Genomic DNA, 9236 nt, shown 5'->3' with positions numbered 1-9236 from the left:
CTAACCTGAGTTGCTCAAATTGTTAGACACACTTTGGCTTGCCTAAGGGAATCTTGCCACAATTTTTGTGTCTATGACACATTATTTTTGTGTCTATGACATGTGGAGTAGAAAATATAAATAATAATGCATGTTGGGGCAACCCACGTTTCCTCTAATTTTAGTCGTGGGGTTGTTCACAATTTTTACGAGGGGTGGTTGTTCATTTAATGGAGGGACTTGTAGTACCAGACTTGAACGATACAAAGTGCAACCTGGCACACCGTAACACCACTTGGAACAAGCGGGTAGCTATCTCAAAAAACAATCAACAACTAAAAAAACCATGACCTGGCATGTAGTAGTACACAATTTTAAATGATTGTTTTGATGGAGTGAAAAAGGAAAACTACTCCACTACGTATATATAGGTCGGAGCCTCCGCGCTTGCTTGCTAGGGTTGCTCTATTCACACACTCTCATCCTCTCGAGATCTAAACAAGATAGGGGTAGTAACACTGTCTTTCTCCCTTCAAAAAATGCTGGCTTTCTATCCTCGCTACTGGTTACAGATCCGTACATATTCCCCTCCACCGATGAAGGGGAGGAGGGGCAGCGTTTAGGCCGTCGTCAACAGCGAGGGAGGAGACCCACTGCCGGCCGCACCGTTATCTCTGGCCGAGCGCCGGTGCGGGAGGTCCTCCGATCCCTTCGTCGTTGCCTCTGGGCGGAACCGGCCTCCCGCCGCCCACCTATCCACATCCCAACGACCTTCAGGTATATCTTCATTTGAAACCGCCTTAGCTCTACTTCCCCAGCTTGCTACGTCGCTGCATGTGCATCATTATCTACCTCTCAGCCCCTCTTGGTTGGATGGTCCAACGTCACCTATTTTTATTCCTATATTTAGAGGTAAAGCTACTTCATGGAGTCGAATCTTGTACTCCCTCCGTTCGAAAATACTTGTCATTGAAATGGATGTATTTAGATGTATTTTAGTTCTAGACACATCCATTTTGATGACAAGTAATTCCGGACGGAGGGAGTACTTGGTTCAAACAAGAAATAAAGTGGGGGTGGGGGAATTTAGTATGTACATCGGACTTGGTACAAACAGGAAGGAAAGGGGGTGAAAGTAGTACAGACTGGTCATCCAACCGGTCTCTTGGTCAAAAGGGAAATATAGGGGTAACGTTGTACACAGTTGTATGACCAGGACTAGATTTGCTATCCACACATAGGAGTAGGTGGCTAAAGTGAACAAAAATGGGACCAACCCAGATATGTTTCTTGGATGTTTGTTTCTCGGGGAAACAAACTATGAATCACCACTTTATGCCCCTGTTTACGTACATGGTGCTGGACTGCTAGTGCACCCACTGTCCCATGCCCTTATACCAAATATTTAGCTGTTCTTAATCTAATGTCCCTGGTAAAAATGAAGCCATGCCACTTTTATAAGCTATGACATGTTTAGCCAAATGTTTTTGCCTGTAATTGTTTGAGACTCTGACTGTTTCCTCTGTACCTTTTTGTGCAAATAGGGATATCCAATTCACCTGGTTGCTGTTGTGACCTTTTGGTGCACTGCACAAATCTCTTCTTAAAAGAAGTGACTTTTGTGTTGTTTAACTGGAATGTCAGAATGGAACCATTGGTTCATTTCGGTGGAACTGCACAAAGGGATATCTGTGTTCCAATCCTCATCATCCATATTGGCGCCATAACCTTCCTTTAGGTAAGAATGATATTTAATGCATGTGTTCATCTCTATTTTCCGACTGCCATGAGAAAATAATGCTATTTTTACTAGTACACTTGTACTCCCTCACCGACAAAACCAATTCTAATTAGAAGGCCAATCATGTACTTAGTTTCACCAACTGGTGAGGAGAAAGAGAAACAGAACATGAAGAGGAAGAAGAAAAAGAATAAACAGTGCCAAGGCAGTCTTGCTGAAGCCAGAGGCCTCAGTCGAGGCCATTCAAGGGCTCCGGCAATGACTACCTTACATGTGAGACGATCCTCCAGGGAGCCCTTCCACTTCTGCTGTCTCACTTAATTAATTAGGAGTATTTAAGTACCACTAATTTATTACTGCCTAATTTTCCTGTTGGAGTTAAACAAATCTTTAGTAGGGCCCTATGCTGAATCATGTACGTGTGTATGTTTGTCTATGGAGGTGAGTCATGTGGGGGAGCAGGGAGGGAATATTATTAGTGTCATGACATAATAGTGCTATTGTTTTGCATGTCAATTTATTGCCATTGGTTCAATGAGGCAATGTTTTGCATATTGTCCATCATGAATTTGATGCTACTATTTGAGTAATATGCTAATGTCTTCCTATCCTTTCTCACTAAGCTCATGAAGGTTTCACCTTGTTCCTACTTGTGCAAACAAGGATCATGTTGTGCCAATCATACATTTTAGTGGAACTACACAAGACAATACAATGAACTGTATCCCAGCCAGTGCTTTAACTCTGGTTGAAGTTCTTGATAATCTTTCGATATAATCTTAGCACTGGTAAACAAGAGTGATTTCAACCATACATTTGAAGTGCAAAAATATATATACTATTATTTGATTCCAGTGAGTGCTTTATCATCTCTTATGGGACTACATGAATAAGATTTTTTCTCAGGTTGGTACGGGCCTAAGGCCTTCATCCATATTAGTTTGCTGTCATCTCTATTTGTGTCGTGCTACTGTCATGAGAAACTCCTTTATCTTTGCACGTTAAAGTTTTGCAACCTATGATAAATGGCAATGCTTTGAGTGTTGAGCTAATTGGCACTGATTAAATAAACTAATACCTCTCTTTAAGCAAGACTACTATGTTGCTAACTTTACCCATTAAGATAATGAGGGTGCTTCTATTTGTTAGTGTATGTTTCGTCAACTAGTCCCACTATTACAGTAATCTCACTCTCTCAACATATGTGCCAACAGGGATGCTCGATTTTGGTGGAACTGCACAAAAACTTTGGGTGCTTCATTGCCTCGACAGCTTCCATCCTTTCCTGTCAGTCGCTAATCTCGGGTTGCTTTCCTCTTTTGCAGTCAGTCGCTTGGCTTATCTCGGCTTCCAGTCAAAGGAAATAGTAATTGATATGCTACCTTACACAGGTTGGTATTGGTCTTTATCTTGATTATTGTGCCTGTCATATGTATTGGTAATTTGGTATTGTGCTACTGTTTGCCGATTTCATAAAGGAGTAATTTGGGGCCTGAACCCGCAGGCAAATCATTACATCGGGTGATTTCAGTAGAACTGCACAAAATGATCAGATGGACAGGTACTTATGCTGCTACTATGTACTCCAAAGTTCGCTTAGACAAGCATCGATGTTGACAAGAAGAAGTGCCTATATTCATTCGAGTATCAACCGGCGTCAACCAATTGTCAAACTCCAAGTATTAGGAGAGTGAACACCAAAAATATTGCTTGGTGCATAGCCCAGAAAAATGCAGTCCAGTCTTTGCTCCCAACTTGTGCCTTTTGGTTATCGGCACATATGGTAGCGAACTATATGGCATGGAGTCTAAAGATTCCAGAGAAGTTGGTTGACGCATATATTCATCTGACACTTAATCAGTCTGCACGCCAAGGATGCTCCATTTCAGTTGAACTGCACAAAAAATTCGGGTGGTTCATTTTTCTCAACCGCCTCCTTTCTCGTCTGCAATGTAGAATTGTGGCGAGATACGGGACCAAGGTGAGCCAGTAAACTAGTTGGATGAAAGTAGTGGCCAAGTTGCTCAAACCTCCCTCGGCACGAGGCCACTATTTGAGGATAAACCTACAAGTGAAGTTCAGATTGTCTGTGCTGCCTCTTTTGTACTCGAAAGTTTACTTGTACAAGAACTAATTTTAGCAAGAAGTACCTCCGATTGAACACCATTTACCAGTCTGTACCCTAGGTAATTAAAGTTCATCCATGGATCATATTGGCTGTGATCTCAATCATTTGGATGCATAAACATACTGAACATGTGTATATCTGAATCTTTTTGTGAATTATGTATGAATATTGTCGTGTGATCTATCAATCATTTGGATGCATAGATATGCTGAGATTGTGTATATATGAATCTTTTGAGTTGTTGATAGTGAATGTTGGCTATGAATATGAACGTGTCCTGTGAACCTGAGTTTGATACGAATGTTTACCTTTTCTGTTGTATTTGTGTGTGAACTTGTTAGTATGCCTACTGTGGGGTATAAAATGCAGGTCTCTATTCTATTTATCTACATATAATGTTGTGTCCAATTTATGTTTTCCCTTCTAACCACATTATATATATTTATATTATTACTATTGTCGTATATTTTATAGAGACTTATATATACATTATAAAAACATCCCACGTGTTATTAACTTATAAAATTAAATGTTTAGCAGAAGTTGGCAAGGAAAATCTTGGTTGTTTTTGACTCACAGGCAAGGAAAATCCTTTTTTTAAAACAGAACAGGCAAGGAAAATCCTGGTGATTGCGTACAAAAGCTTGCGAAGATTTTAAGGACCACTTTAATAATAACGCGCTCATTTTTATTTTGAGCAATAACTCGCTAATTTGTTAATTATATATATATAATGTGCCTCTCTGGTTTATTCTTTGATATTAATTGCTCCTTCTAACATAACATTATATATATAACGAGCCCACCTAATACATGTATTTCAAGGAAGTGCAAATGGGCTGGGATTTCTTAGAAAATATAAATGGGCCTGATTGATGTGAAATTATTTGTTCACCCAGCCCAGCAAATGGACTATACATTCTAGAAAACATGGGTTAAATATATGCCACATTTTTGCAGGCTAACATGTGGGCCAATAGGTCGAAGCCTACGCAGGGCGTTGTCAACTTGGTCAACAAATGATTGTGTCATCCACATCAATTGGATTTATATCCAATGGCCGCATGCACCTTCAATCTCTCGTCTTCTTCCTCCAGCATCGCCGGGACCGCCTGGTCCGGCCTCCGGCGGCTAGCGGCTCTGCTTAGCACGCATCGCTGTGAAGCGCTACCCCACCGCCGGCCAGGCTATCCCTCCACCCCTCGACACCTCATGTTATTCTCCACAGACTACAGCCCCACACCGCAACAAAACCAGTTATAACCCTTCTCCTCCTCTCAATCTGTGACTCCACTGCCTTGTCTTCCCATCTCTGAGTCATTCCCGTCCGGGGCCTCGCCGTCGTCCACCGCCTCGCTGCGCTCGGTGCGGCGTGGTTAACAAACGAGAGTCATCAGAAGAGGACTGTACGTGGAGAGCCTGACGGCTGGAACCCACAAGGTCCATGGTCGCACGCAAGCAAAGTTCCTCCTTATTAAGATGAAAAAAATGTTTCCTCCACCTGACAGCTGGGACCCACCGGCTGTATCTTCGCATGGAAGGAAGTGCCTCCTTGTTTTGCAAAAAAACTATTCATCCCGTTGACAGCTGGGACCCGTCAGATTTCGTGGCTGACTTGTGGGCCTACTAAGAAGACGTGTACGCACGACTTTGTCAACTTAATCAACAAATGATTCTAGCAGCTGGACCGTTGGATGTTAATCCAACAGCTGTGCTCCTTCTTCAACCTCTGTTCTTGCTCCTGTCTCCCGTGGGCGGCACCGCGGCTGTGCTGCCGCGCACCCGAACTAGTGACGTTTCCCACTCCTCTCCATCTGCGACTCCACTGCCCCGTCTTCCCCATCTTCGGGTCGTTCCAGTCTGGGTGCACTCGGCACGGTGTGGTCAACATGGTCAACAACCGAGAGTCATCGGAACATGACTGTATGTGAGAGGCTAACAGTGGGGACGCACCATGCCCATGGACGCCTGCATGCAATAGAACACGGCATGGTCAACGTGGTCAAGGAACGACTTCCATCGGAAGTATACTGTACATGGAGAGTCTGACAGTTGGGTCCACGGCCGCAGCAAGTAAGTGCCTCCTTATTACGCGGAAAATAATGATTCCTCCAACTGACAGCAGGGACCCACTAGACGGGCCACTGTATTTTGCAAAAAAAATGTTTGCCCCCTGACTGTTGGGACCCACCTGATGGGCCACCGTATTTCGTGAAAAAATGTTCCCCCCGCTGTCAGCTCGGACCCATCGGAAGTGCCTCCTTATTAAGCAGAAAAAAATGAATACTCCCCCTGCTGGCTAGGACCCACCTTGGTGGGAGGCTGACTTGTGGGCCCACTAAGTTGACGGGGATGGAGGGCTTTGTCAACTTAGTCAATATGAACGATTCTAGCTTCAGTGACCGTACGATGTCCATCCAATAGCCATCGTGCTTCTTCAACCTCTGGTCTTCTTGCTCCAGCCGCCCAAAGCTGCGCCGATCGTGTCACCTGCTCCTGCCTCCCGTGGCCGGCTGTGATGCCGCGGAGGCCTCACCGCCCCCTAATACTCCCGCCACTGGCCAGGCCATCCCTCCACTCACCCATGCTTCCACTGATGCGTCTTCCCTGGCTCCGTGTTGTCCCCTTCCTAGGCCTCGCCGTCGTCCACTGCCGTGGTGCTCTCCGCGCGGCGTGGTCAACATGGTCAAGGAACAACTTCCATCGGAAGAGTACTATACATGGACAGGCTGACAGCTGGGTCCATGGCCACAGCCCAATTTTTTGTGATTTGCCAAGTAAGTCGCTTTGTCAGGCTTGTTGGGCTGCAAATCTTTCAAGACGAGGAGAGCTTTCATTCGGCTGGCCGAGAAAATGGCCCATCAGTAATGAGAAATGGGATGTGCATTTTTAAAACACATCAAACCGGCAATTAGTGTCAAATATCTTTTTTTCATTTCGAGATTTTAAATTACATTAATTTTTATGCATGGAGAATTTGTTAGATTTTATATTGATATACATTTATTTTTAAAATCAGTTTGAATGTGAGTCGAAATTTCGGGATTAAAAAAAGTTCGGACCGCACCGAAATATGCAAAATTTCATATAATTTTTTTAACCGTGGCCACAATATGGGTTGTAATGCTAACAAAAAGAATATGGGCTCCAAAAAAACCTTAAGAATTAGCAAATGGGCTGTAATTATTAGAAATAATGGCAGATGGGTTGTATGTTGTTTTCCACATATTTGAGGCTTTCCTAAAAAAAGGTTGACGCACAAGCAGTGACTGTTGGATGTCTATCCAACGATCGTCGTGCTTCTTCAATCTCTGCTCTTCCTGCTCCAGCTGCTCAAACAAGCGCCGGCGGGACTGCCTGCTCCCTCCTCCCCGCGGTCGGCTGTGCTGCCCCGCAGGCCTCACCACCCCAACGTACTCCCATCGCTGGCCTAGCCATCCCTCTACTCACCCACACCTGCTGTTATTCTCGGACGACGGTTGACGAACCAGTAAACCCTCATACAGTCGTACTCCCCTCCGCATGGGAAACAACTGCCGAGTCTTCCCTGCCTCTGTGTCGTTCCCTTCATAGGCCTCGCCGTCGTCCACCGCCCTGGTGCTCTTAGTACGGCCTGGTCAACGTGGTCAACCATCGACATGCATCTGAAGTGGACTGTACATGGAGAGGCCGACAGCTGGGTCCACGGCCACACGCAAGGAAATGCATCGTTATTATGCCCAAAATACTGATTCCTCCACCTGACATCAGGGACCCACCGAAAGGGCCTCTGTATTTCGCGAAAAAAAGTTACCGCCCCTGACAGCTCGGACCCACCAGCTATATCTTCGCACACAAGGAAGTGCCTCCTTATTACGCACAAAAAAATGAATACTCCCCCTGTTCGCGAGGACCCAGTATAGTGGCAGGCTGACTTGTGGGCCTACTAAGTTGACGGGGACGGAGGGCTTTGTCAACTTAGTCAATATGCACGATTCTAGCTCCAGTGACCGTACGATGTGCATCCAACGGCCGTAGTGCTTCTCCAACCTCTGGTCTTCTTGCTCTAGCCGTCCAAACCAGCACCGGTCGTGCCTCGTGCTCCTGCCTCCCGTGGCCGGCTGCAATTCGGCGGAGGCCTCACCGTCGCCTACTACTCCCACCGCTGGCCAGGCCCTCCCTCTACTCACCCACACCCCCTGTTATTCTGCGGCGATGACAGCCTCACACCGCAGCGAACCAGTGAACCCTTGAACTCCTCCAGGCGTGCGCATCCACTGTCACGTCTTCCCCGGCTCCGTGTCATCCCCTTCCTAGGCCTCGCCGTCGTCCACCGCCCTAGTGCTCTCGGTGCGGAATGGTCAACTGGTCAAGGAACGTCTTCCACCGGACGAGGACTGTACGTCGACAGGCTGACAGCTGGGTCCACGGCCGCAGCAAGGAAGTGCCTCCTTATTACGCGCAAAATAATTATTCCTCCACCTGACAGCACGGACCCACCAGATGGGTTCGTGAAAAAAACATTTCCCCCTAACTGCTGGGACCCACCAGCTACATCTTCGCACGCAAGGAAGTGCGTCCGAAAAAAAACGATTCGCCCCCTGACTGCTGGGACCCACCAGCTACATCTTCGCACGCAAGGAAGTGCCTGACAGTCGGGACCCACCTGGTCGGAGCATATGTAGCGTTGTCATTATGGTCGCAAACATGTACGTACATACTTGTGGATGTAGAGGCGCGCACGTGTCATAGTAAAGGCGCGCACGTGTCGTAGTAGAGGTGCGCACGTAGCATGTACACGTACGTACAGCGACCACGGTGCAAGAAAGGAAATACGGCCATGTATGTTTACATGCGTGCGGGGTCTCGAACGCCTACTCGTGCATACGTACGGCCAGGGCTCATGTACATGGCTGGGTCGGAATGGAGAAACAGCGTCGTCATCGTTTTCATGGGGAGGCAACGGAATGCGTCGTGTTCATGGGGAGGCAATGGAATGCGTCGTGTTCATCGGGAGGCATCGGAACGCGTGGGAGCCAACCAGCTGGGTCGGAACGGAATGCGTGGTCGTGTTCATCGGGAGGGCTTGGACGGAACATGCGATGGAAACGAGGCCTGGCGTACCGCAGAACGGAGGAAACGGCCTTGTGTTCGACCGGCCACAATCGAAACGGGGTCCTGTTCACCGGGAGGGGTGTGGCGTACCGCAAAACAGAGGAAACGGACCTCCTACGGTTGAAACGGGGGTCCTATTGATCGGGAGGGGTGTGGCGTACTGCAAAACAGACGAAACGGACCTCCTACGGTTGAAACGGGGCTCCTGTTGATCGGGAGGGGTGTGGCGTACCGCAAAATGGATGAAACAGACTTGTGTTGGAGCGCCACGGTCGAAACGGGGTCCTGTTCATC

The sequence above is a fragment of the Triticum dicoccoides genome, chromosome 3B, assembly GCF_002162155.2.
Source record: "Triticum dicoccoides isolate Atlit2015 ecotype Zavitan chromosome 3B, WEW_v2.0, whole genome shotgun sequence".
NCBI classification, from domain to species: domain Eukaryota; kingdom Viridiplantae; phylum Streptophyta; class Magnoliopsida; order Poales; family Poaceae; genus Triticum; species Triticum dicoccoides.
The sequence above is the reverse complement of the archived record's forward strand: the minus strand, read 5'-3'. Positions refer to the sequence as shown.